Below are 13,313 nucleotides of genomic sequence, written 5' to 3' on the forward strand. Positions count from 1 at the left end.
ATGGATGGATGGATGGATGGATGGATGGATGGATGATGGATGGATGGATGGATGGATGGATGATGGATGTATGGATTGATGGATGGATGGATGATGGATGTATGGATTGATGGATGGATGGATGATGGATGGATGGATGGATGGATGGATGATGGATGGATGGATGATGGATGGATGGATGGATGATGGATGGATGGATGGATGATGGATGGATGGATGGATGGATGATGGATGGATGATGGATGGATGGATGGATGATGGATGTATGGATTGATGGATGGATGGATGATGGATGGATGGATGGATGGATGGATGGATGATGGATGGATGGATGGATGATGGATGTATGGATTGATGGATGGATGATGGATGGATGGGTGGATGGATGGATGGATGGATGATGGATGGATGGATGGATGGATGGATGGATGGATGGATGGATGGATGGATGATGGATGGATGGATGGATGGATGGATGATGGATGTATGGATTGATGGATGGATGGATGATGGATGTATGGATTGATGGATGGATGGATGATGGATGGATGGATGGATGGATGGATGGATGATGGATGGATGGATGATGGATGGATGGATGGATGATGGATGGATGGATGGATGATGGATGGATGGATGGATGGATGATGGATGGATGGATGGATGGATGGATGGATGGATGGATGGATGGATGATGGATGGATGGATGGATGGATGGATGATGGATGTATGGATTGATGGATGGATGGATGATGGATGTATGGATTGATGGATGGATGGATGATGGATGGATGGATGGATGGATGGATGATGGATGGATGGATGATGGATGGATGGATGGATGGATGATGGATGGATGGATGGATGATGGATGGATGATGGATGGATGGATTGATGGATGGATGGATGATGGATGGATGGATGGATGGATGGATGGATGATGGATGATGGATGGATGGATGGATGGATGGATGGATGGATGATGGATGGATGGATGGATGGATGGATGATGGATGTATGGATTGATGGATGGATGGATGATGGATGGATGGATGGATGGATGGATGGATGGATGATGGATGGATGGATGGATGATGGATGTATGGATTGATGGATGGATGATGGATGGATGGGTGGATGGATGGATGGATGGATGATGGATGGATGGATGGATGGATGGATGGATGGATGGATGGATGATGGATGGATGGATGGATGGATGATGGATGTATGGATTGATGGATGGATGGATGATGGATGTATGGATTGATGGATGGATGGATGATGGATGGATGGATGGATGGATGGATGATGGATGGATGGATGATGGATGGATGGATGGATGATGGATGGATGGATGGATGGATGATGGATGGATGGATGGATGGATGATGGATGGATGATGGATGGATGGATGGATGGATGATGGATTGATGGATTGATGGATGGATGGATGATGGATGGATGGGATTGATGGATGGATGGATGATGGATGGATGGATGGATGGATGGATGATGGATGGATGGATGATGGATGGATGGATGGATGGATGGATGATGGATGGATGGATGGATGATGGATGGATGGATTGATGGATGGATGGATGATGGATGGATGATGGATGGATGGATGATGGATGTTTGGATTGATGGATGATGGATGGATGGATGGATGATGGATGGATGGATTGATGGATGGATGGATGATGGATGGATGGATGGATGATGGATGGAGGATGGATGGATGATGGATGGATGGATGATGATGGATGGATGGATGGATGGATGGATGATGGATGGATGGATGGATGGATGATGGATGGATGATGGATGGATGGATGGATGATGGATTGATGGATTGATGGATGGATGGATGATGGATGGATGGATGGATGGATGATGGATGGATGATGGATGGATGGATGGATGGATGGATGATGGATGGATGGATGGATGATGGATGGATGGATGGATGATGGATGGATGGATGGATGATGGATGGATGGATGGATTGATGGATGGATGGATGATGGATGGATGATGGATGGATGGATGGATGATGGATGGATGGATGGATGGATGATGGATGGATGGATGGATGGATGATGGATGGATGATGGATGGATGGATGGATTGATGGATGGATGGATGATGGATGGATGGATTGATGGATGGATGGATGATGGATGGATGGATGGATGGATGGATGATGGATGGATGGATGGATGATGGATGGATGGATGGATGGATGGATGATGGATGTATGGATTGATGGATGGATGGATGATGGATGTATGGATTGATGGATGGATGGATGATGGATGGATGGATGGATGGATGGATGATGGATGGATGGATGATGGAGGGATGGATGGATGGATGATGGATGGATGGATGGATGATGGATGGATGATGGATGGATGGATTGATGGATGGATGGATGATGGATGGATGGATTGATGGATGGATGGATGATGGATGATGGATGGATGGATGGATGGATGGATGGATGGATGATGGATGGATGGATGGATGGATGGATGGATGGATGATGGATGTATGGATTGATGGATGGATGGATGATGGATGGATGGATGGATGGATGGATGGATGGATGATGGATGGATGGATGGATGATGGATGTATGGATTGATGGATGGATGATGGATGGATGGGTGGATGGATGGATGATGGATGGATGGATGGATGGATGGATGGATGGATGGATGGATGGATGATGGATGGATGGATGGATGGATGGATGATGGATGTATGGATTGATGGATGGATGGATGATGGATGTATGGATTGATGGATGGATGGATGATGGATGGATGGATGGATGGATGGATGATGGATGGATGGATGATGGATGGATGGATGGATGATGGATGGATGGATGGATGATGGATGGATGGATGGATGGATGATGGATGGATGGATGGATGGATGGATGGATGGATGGATGGATGGATGGATGATGGATGGATGGATGGTGGGATGGATGATGGATGTATGGATTGATGGATGGATGGATGATGGATGTATGGATTGATGGATGGATGGATGATGGATGGATGGATGGATGGATGGATGATGGATGGATGGATGATGGATGGATGGATGGATGGATGATGGATGGATGGATGGATGATGGATGGATGATGGATGGATGGATTGATGGATGGATGGATGATGGATGGATGGATTGATGGATGGATGGATGATGGATGATGGATGGATGGATGGATGGATGGATGGATGGATGATGGATGGATGGATGGATGGATGGATGGATGATGGATGTATGGATTGATGGATGGATGGATGATGGATGGATGGATGGATGGATGGATGGATGGATGATGGATGGATGGATGGATGATGGATGTATGGATTGATGGATGGATGATGGATGGATGGGTGGATGGATGGATGGATGGATGATGGATGGATGGATGGATGGATGGATGGATGGATGGATGGATGGATGGATGGATGGATGATGGATGTATGGATTGATGGATGGATGGATGATGGATGTATGGATTGATGGATGGATGGATGATGGATGGATGGATGGATGGATGGATGATGGATGGATGGATGATGGATGGATGGATGGATGGATGGATGGATGGATGGATGATGGATGGATGGATGGATGGATGATGGATGGATGATGGATGGATGGATGGATGATGGATTGATGGATTGATGGATGGATGGATGATGGATGGATGGATTGATGGATGGATGGATGATGGATGGATGGATGGATGGATGGATGATGGATGGATGGATGATGGATGGATGGATGGATGGATGGATGATGGATGGATGGATGGATGATGGATGGATGGATTGATGGATGGATGGATGATGGATGGATGATGGATGGATGGATGATGGATGTTTGGATTGATGGATGATGGATGGATGGATGGATGATGGATGGATGGATTGATGGATGGATGGATGATGGATGGATGGATGGATGATGGATGGATGGATGGATGGATGATGGATGGATGGATGATGGAGGGATGGATGGATGGATGGATGATGGATGGATGGATGGATGGATGATGGATGGATGATGGATGGATGGATGGATGATGGATTGATGGATTGATGGATGGATGGATGATGGATGGATGGATGGATGGATGATGGATGGATGATGGATGGATGGATGGATGGATGGATGATGGATGGATGGATGGATGATGGATGGATGGATGGATGATGGATGGATGGATGGATGATGGATGGATGGATGGATTGATGGATGGATGGATGATGGATGGATGATGGATGGATGGATGGATGATGGATGGATGGATGGATGGATGATGGATGGATGGATGGATGGATGATGGATGGATGATGGATGGATGGATGGATTGATGGATGGATGGATGATGGATGGATGGATTGATGGATGGATGGATGATGGATGGATGGATGGATGGATGGATGATGGATGGATGGATGGATGATGGATGGATGGATGGATGATGGATGGATGGATGGATTGATGGATGGATGGATGATGGATGGATGATGGATGGATGATGGATGATGGATGGATGGATGGATGGATGGATGGATGGATGGATGGATGATGGATGGATGGATGGATGGATGATGGATGGATGATGGATGGATGGATGGATGGATTGATGGATGGATGGATGATGGATGGATGGATTGATGGATGGATGGATGATGGATGGATGGATGGATGGATGATGGATGGATGATGGATGGATGGATGGATGGATGGATGATGGATGGATGGATGGATGGATGGATGGATGGATGATGGATGGATGATGGATGGATGGATGGATTGATGGATGGATGGATGATGGATGGATGGATTGATGGATGGATGGATGATGGATGGATGGATGGATGATGGATGGATGGATGGATGGATGATGGATGGATGATGGATGGATGGATGGATTGATGGATGGATGGATGATGGATGGATGATGGATGGATGGATGGATGATGGATGGATGATGGATGGATGGATGGATGGATGGATGGATGGATGATGGATGGATGGATGGATGGATGGATGGATGGATGATGGATGGATGGATGGATGATGGATGGATGGATGGATTGATGGATGGATGGATGATGGATGATGGATGATGGATGGATGGATGGATGGATGATGGATGGATGGATGATGGATGGATGGATGGATGGATGGATGGATGATGGATGGATGGATGGATGGATGATGGATGGATGGATGGATGATGGATTGATGGATTGATGGATGGATGGATGATGGATGGATGGATGGATGGATGATGGATGGATGATGGATGGATGGATGGATGGATGGATGATGGATGGATGGATGGATGATGGATGGATGGATGGATGATGGATGGATGGATGGATGATGGATGGATGGATGGATTGATGGATGGATGGATGATGGATGGATGATGGATGGATGGATGGATGATGGATGGATGGATGGATGGATGATGGATGGATGGATGGATGGATGATGGATGGATGATGGATGGATGGATGGATTGATGGATGGATGGATGATGGATGGATGGATTGATGGATGGATGGATGATGGATGGATGGATGGATGGATGGATGATGGATGGATGGATGGATGATGGATGGATGGATGGATGATGGATGGATGGATGGATTGATGGATGGATGGATGATGGATGGATGATGGATGGATGATGGATGATGGATGGATGGATGGATGGATGGATGGATGATGGATGGATGGATGGATGGATGATGGATGGATGATGGATGGATGGATGGATGGATTGATGGATGGATGGATGATGGATGGATGGATTGATGGATGGATGGATGATGGATGGATGGATGGATGGATGATGGATGGATGATGGATGGATGGATGGATGGATGGATGATGGATGGATGGATGGATGGATGGATGGATGGATGATGGATGGATGATGGATGGATGGATGGATTGATGGATGGATGGATGATGGATGGATGGATTGATGGATGGATGGATGATGGATGGATGGATGGATGGATGATGGATGGATGGATGGATGGATGATGGATGGATGATGGATGGATGGATGGATTGATGGATGGATGGATGATGGATGGATGATGGATGGATGGATGGATGATGGATGGATGATGGATGGATGGATGGATGGATGGATGGATGGATGGATGGATGATGGATGGATGGATGGATGGATGGATGGATGGATGATGGATGGATGGATGGATGATGGATGGATGGATGGATGGATGATGGATGGATGGATGGATGATGGATGGATGGATGGATGGATGATGGATGGATGGATGGATGGATGATGGATGGATGATGGATGGATGGATGGATGATGGATTGATGGATTGATGGATGATGGATGGATGGATGGATGATGGATGGATGGATTGATGGATGGATGGATGATGGATGGATGGATGGATGGATGATGGATGGATGGATGGATGGATGATGGATGGATGGATGGATGATGGATGGATGGATGGATGGATGATGGATGGATGGATGGATGGATGATGGATGGATGATGGATGGATGGATGGATGGATGATGGATTGATGGATTGATGGATGGATGGATGATGGATGGATGGATGGATGGATGATGGATGGATGATGGATGGATGGATGGATGGATGGATGATGGATGGATGGATGGATGATGGATGGATGGATGGATGATGGATGGATGGATGGATGATGGATGGATGGATGGATTGATGGATGGATGGATGATGGATGGATGATGGATGGATGGATGGATGATGGATGGATGGATGGATGGATGATGGATGGATGGATGGATGGATGATGGATGGATGATGGATGGATGGATGGATTGATGGATGGATGGATGATGGATGGATGGATTGATGGATGGATGGATGATGGATGGATGGATGGATGGATGGATGATGGATGGATGGATGGATGATGGATGGATGGATGGATGATGGATGGATGGATGGATTGATGGATGGATGGATGATGGATGGATGATGGATGGATGATGGATGATGGATGGATGGATGGATGGATGGATGATGGATGGATGGATGGATGGATGATGGATGGATGATGGATGGATGGATGGATGGATTGATGGATGGATGGATGATGGATGGATGGATTGATGGATGGATGGATGATGGATGGATGGATGGATGGATGATGGATGGATGATGGATGGATGGATGGATGGATGGATGATGGATGGATGGATGGATGGATGGATGGATGGATGATGGATGGATGATGGATGGATGGATGGATTGATGGATGGATGGATGATGGATGGATGGATTGATGGATGGATGGATGATGGATGGATGGATGGATGGATGATGGATGGATGGATGGATGGATGATGGATGGATGATGGATGGATGGATGGATTGATGGATGGATGGATGATGGATGGATGATGGATGGATGGATGGATGATGGATGGATGATGGATGGATGGATGGATGGATGGATGGATGGATGATGGATGGATGGATGGATGGATGGATGATGGATGGATGGATGGATGGATGGATGGATGATGGATGGATGATGGATGGATGGATGGATGATGGATGGATGGATGGATGATGGATGGATGGATGGATGATGGATGGATGGATGATGGATGGATGGATGGATGGATGATGGATGGATGGATGGATGGATGATGGATGGATGATGGATGGATGGATGGATGGATGGATGATGGATGGATGATGGATGGATGGATGGATGGATGGATGGATGGATGGATGGATGATGGATGGATGGATGGATGGATGATGGATGGATGATGGATGGATGGATGGATGGATGATGGATGGATGATGGATGGATGGATGGATGGATGATGGATGGATGGATGGATGGATGATGGATGGATGGATTGATGGATGGATGGATGATGGATGGATGGATGGATGGATGATGGATGGATGGATGGATGGATGATGGATGGATGATGGATGGATGGATGGATGGATGATGGATGGATGATGGATGGATGGATGGATGGATTGATGGATGGATGGATGATGGATGGATGGATTGATGGATGGATGGATGATGGATGGATGGATTGATGGATGGATGGATGATGGATGGATGGATTGATGGATGGATGATGGATGGATGATGGATGGATGGATGGATTGATGGATGGATGGATGATGGATGGATGGATTGATGGATGGATGGATGATGGATGGATGGATGGATGGATGGATGGATGGATGATGGATGGATGATGGATGGATGGATGATGGATGGATGGATGGATTGATGGATGGATGGATGATGGATGGATGGATGGATGGATGGATGGATGATGGATGGATGGATGGATGGATGATGGATGGATGATGGATGGATGGATGGATGATGGATGGATGGATGGATGGATGGATGATGGATGGATGGATGGATGGATGGATGGATGGATGGATGATGGATGGATGGATGGATGGATGATGGATGGATGATGGATGGATGGATGGATGGATGGATGGATGGATGATGGATGGATGGATTGATGGATGGATGGATGATGGATGGATGGATGGATGATGGATGGATGGATGGATGGATGATGGATGGATGATGGATGGATGGATGGATGGATGGATGGATGGATGGATGATGGATGGATGATGGATGGATGGATGATGGATGGATGGTATGGAGATGAACTCTGGCACAGTGCGAATACGATGGGCATGCAAATGGACCAGAGACCGCTCCAAAAGTAGGAAGCGAACTATAGTGCAGGCAATTCTGGGTCAATAAAGGTTCAATAAATGTGCAAGTCTAACAGTTCAGGGAGAAATAGATTGTGGTCTTTTAACAGAGAAAAAAGAAAAATCTATTGATATATAATACTGTCTGCTCTGGTTTTGTCTGAGGTGTTTGGTTGCCATGACAACGGGTCTGCATGTAAAGAAAAGCCAACACAGAACAAGGAAAAGCAGAATATAAGTGGTTTAAAGTTGTTTTACAATTATCAGCATTATTTTCCCATTGCTGCTGTGCGCTGCAGCTGGTGTAATTCTTAAAACTTTGATAAAAACTGGACTAATTGCTTTGTTTGTTTGTAGAACATAATTTTTCTATGAGTTTGGTTCATTTGACAGTGCAGTGTGAAAGTGCATTGGACCAGCTGAAGATGTAACAAATGTTGTAATTTTGGTCCCCAACCAAACGGAGCCTGTTGGACTGTCAGGTGTGAAATCACCCTAAAGCTTTTTAAACACAAGATCAACAGATCCACCGGGATCATCGGTTTATCTTTGGTGTTTTAGTTCCAGTTTGAAGAAAACTACAGGCTGTCCTCTGAGATTGTGTCAGTTTGTTGAGTTTCAGTCCAAACTAGTGAAGAATCATCTGTTTAAATGTATCAAATGTCACTTTTTTTATCTACAACTCAGAACACGGTTTTATATTTTTATTATTAACCACTTAAGTACCACTTTCATTGTCTCTTTTTCTTTTCAAACTGACCAGTTCTATATTCTCCGTTTCTCATGATGTGTTGAATTGTGTCTGCAGCTTGTCAGGCTGTCTGATCTCAGAGGAAGGCTGTGCTTCTCTGGCCTCAGCTCTGACCTTTAACCCCTCCCATCTGAAAGAGTTGGACCTGAGCTACAATCATCCAGGAGACTCAGGAGTGAAGCTGCTGTCGGCTGGACTGAAGGATCCAGACTGGAGACTGGAAACTCTCAGGTATGGAGGAGCTGATGGAGGAGCAGAGAAGGGCTGATGGAGGAGGAAGAGGAGGAATGACAAAAGCCCTTTTCGCTCTGCAGGGTCCGGCCCGGCTCGGTTCGACACGGTCCTATTGGTGCTATGGCCCTGATCGTTTTGCATTGGGCAGGATACGTCACTTAAATTGACGTGCTGCTAAAGCTACCGAGGCGATCGCCATAGCGACCGCAGGACAGTTTTCTTCTTGGGTCTCCCGTCCCACTTTTTCTGTATGCGCTCATGAGCGAGGAAGCTGAGGGAAACATTTACCTCAGCTTTACATTTAACGAAGAAAAAAACAATCTCATCTGAATGTGGTGCTGGTCAGAGGTGTGATGATGATGAAGCCTCTCCCTGGTTTCAGTCTGAGCTCAGAGATCAAATCTTTGATTCTTGTTGAACTCTTTGTTGGATGTGATGCAGCTTCTCCTTTTTAATGTTTGTATTTCTGGATATTCCTGTGAGGCCACAGCAGGTTTTCAGCAGCAGGTTGTTTCGTGTTTCATTCCTTCATCTGTGTGGATGGAGCAGGTATCCAGGTGTTGATCAGAGTTTAGACTGATTGGATTTTAATGGTGATTATTAAATCAGGTTGAGCTTCCAGAAATCTTTCCTGATGTCCTTTTAGGCTTCAGTGAGTTTCTTCAGGTTGTTGCTGAGGGATTTCCTTTCTCCTCTCTGTTGGAGCTGCAGCAGCACCAACTGTCCTTCCTACATCCACTGCAGTTTTCATCATCATTATCGTCATAGTTCAGCTTTATACGACAAGTGGACGTGTCCAAATGTTGGACTGTCTCAGTGGAGGACAGTGTGTGTGTTACATGTAATGTCCATGTTTGCTGCTGAAAGAGGCTGATGGTCTGACCCCCTCCTCCTTTCAGGGTGGAGCCTGCTGGAGGCCGATGGTTGACACCAGGTCTGAGGAAGTGTAAGTGTGTTTTCACCTGATTCATGACAACAAAGCAGCTCAAACTGTCATTCAGGAGTCATCAAAGATCAATAAATGATCAATAACTGGTTGTTCTCTCCATCAGATTCCTGTCAACTCACCATCGACACAAACTCAATGAATCAATACCTCAAAGTTTGTGAAGACAACAGGAAGGTGACCCGTGTGAAGGAGCGTCAGTCATATCCTGATCATCCAGACAGATTTGATCATCATCACAATGTTCTGTGTGGAACTGGTCTGACTGGTCGCTGTTACTGGGAGGTCGAGTGGAGAGGAGGAGTTGATATAGCAGTGAGTTACAGAGGAATCAGGAGGAAAGGAGAGAGTAGAGATTGTGTGTTTGGAGAGAACGATCACTCCTGGTGTCTGTACTGCTCTAATGATGGTCACTTTGTCAGGCACGATAACATGAGAACATATCTCCCCTCCTCCTCTGTCTTCAGCAGAGTAGCAGTGTATGTGGACTGGCCTGCTGGCATTCTGTCCTTCTACAGAGTTTCTTCTGATTCTCTGATTCACCTCCACACCTTCAACACCACATTCACTGAACCTCTGATTCCTGGATTTGGGCTCTGGTCCAGTTCTGGTTCTTCAGTGTTTCTGAGCTGAGTGAGTCTAAAAAGTTTAAAAAGTCTAAAGAGTCTTCTCCTGTCAGAGAAACTCTCTGTTAAAGTCAAAACTAAAAGTTAAGTTTATTTATAAAGCACATTTCAGCCACAAGGCAGTTCAAAGTTCGGTTCACCATAAAAACATAATACAGTATTAAATTATGAAACATTAAATGTTGTCTGATATCAAAATAATGAAGCAAACATGCATCAAATGTATTGATCAGTGTTACTGTCATGATCCGTGTTTCTGTGTGTTTAGTTGAGTTTTTCTGTGTGTTTCTGTTTCCCTGCGAGTCTCTGTCCTCCCCGTTGATTGTCTCCCAGGTGTGTCTCATTCCCTTGATTACCCCGTGTGTATTTAGTCTCACCTGTTGTCTATGTTCTCCATTGGGTCCTTGTCAAACGTCCAAGTTTGTGGTTTGCTGCCACGCCTGTTTGTCCTGCCACACTCTCCAGTGGAACTGCATTAGTCCTGGATCGTGTTAGCTCGCATGTTAGTCCGTTTATCTGTTGCTACCGGTATTAGCTGTTGCTAACTCTGCCGTGCTGCCAGTTCTGGACTGTCGAGTTATCTTTATTAAAACCATTCCTTCATCTACATCCTGGGTCCCAGCGTCTTCTCCTCACCTTACCACCACCCATCATGACAGTTACAATTATTATGAATCAAGGACAAATGCAAACAGGTGGGTTGATTTACAGGAACTCAGTGTTTCAGCGGTTTTACAGTTTTCTGGAAGTTTGTTCCAGATTTGTGGTGCATAGAAGCTGAATGCTGCTTCTCCTCGTTTGGTTCTGATGCAGAACCAGAACCAGAACCAGAACCTGAGCGCTCTGGAAGGTTGGTACAACAGCAGGTCTTTAATGTGTTGTGGTGCTAAACTCTTCAGTGATTTATAAACTAACAGTATTTTAAAGTCTGTCCTCTGAGCTACAGGGAGGAGAACTGGGGTGATGTTCTCCATCTTCCTGGTTTTAGTGATTACGCCAACATTATGATTAGCAGTTTATTTCCCTGTGTCGTCAGATTCCCCCACATTTAAATAAGAGTAAAATAATTTAAACCTTGAGTGAAAATGAGCAGAGATGAAATCAAACCCTGATGAGGCCAGCCCGCAGGCCAAAGGTTTGGAGTTTTAAATTTTGGATTTTCTCAGTGTTGCTGCTTCATGCTGTTTTCTTTTTGTGGATCCAAGACCTTTGACAGGATCTACCAAGAATGAGTTCAAGGATTTTAATTAGATTTTTGAGGCTCCATCTGCCCATTGGGGAAAACCTTTACCCAGAAATGTGTGGTATGAGCCTCTCTCTCTGACTCGTTGCAAATGTATTACATTCAAAAGTTCACTCAGCCAGCGTCCATTTGATTTGTGAGACAATTGGATGTCACAGTTGCAAAGCACCACTTCCTCCAGTCTGTAGTGATTTCATGTTAAATAGTCTACACACTACTAAACACAGCATAACGAACTTTCTGCCTCTAAAGCCGCCTCACAACTTCTACGTCTTAAGCAGTCGTTCAGTGATCAAGGGGAAAAGTCAGGGAAATTATTAGCCTGGCGAAATAATGAGGGGCAGATTATTACTGATCCATTAGAAATCAGACATTTTTAAGGTCTTTTTTGAAAAATTATACAGCTCAGACATAACGCAAAAGGAACAAGAGCAAAATGTTTTCTTAGATACCCTCCAAACTCTTAGTCGATTTAAAGATTCTATGTAACATTTTGGCTCGAAGAGCTTGGAGAGAATATTGGCCGGAAGACGGGGATTTCATAATGTGAGACGAGTGCTGGATATTATTTATTATATGGAAGAAAAAACAGACACGGCTTCGTTATCACTGGATGCCGAAAAGGCCTTTGATAGAGTTGAATGGCCCTATTTATTTGAGATATTGAGAAGATTTGGCTGTGGGGACAATTTCTGTC

The 13,313-nt window shown here is 45.3% G+C and overlaps 1 long non-coding RNA gene across 1 annotated transcript; it reads left to right on the forward strand.

Annotated features, from left to right (window-relative positions):
* The first annotated feature begins 9,623 nt into the window (after positions 1–9,623).
* LOC106916206 (uncharacterized) lies at positions 9,624–11,980 on the forward strand. Its single transcript, XR_015765387.1, has 3 exons — positions 9,624–9,798; positions 10,701–10,747; positions 10,854–11,980. It is a non-coding gene; the product is annotated as an uncharacterized LOC106916206 (long non-coding RNA).
* Positions 11,981–13,313: the final 1,333 nt, after the last annotated feature.

Source organism: Poecilia mexicana, unplaced genomic scaffold, assembly GCF_051168715.1.
Source record: "Poecilia mexicana isolate PSO_F unplaced genomic scaffold, ASM5116871v1 scaffold_15, whole genome shotgun sequence".
Classification (NCBI taxonomy): domain Eukaryota; kingdom Metazoa; phylum Chordata; class Actinopteri; order Cyprinodontiformes; family Poeciliidae; genus Poecilia; species Poecilia mexicana.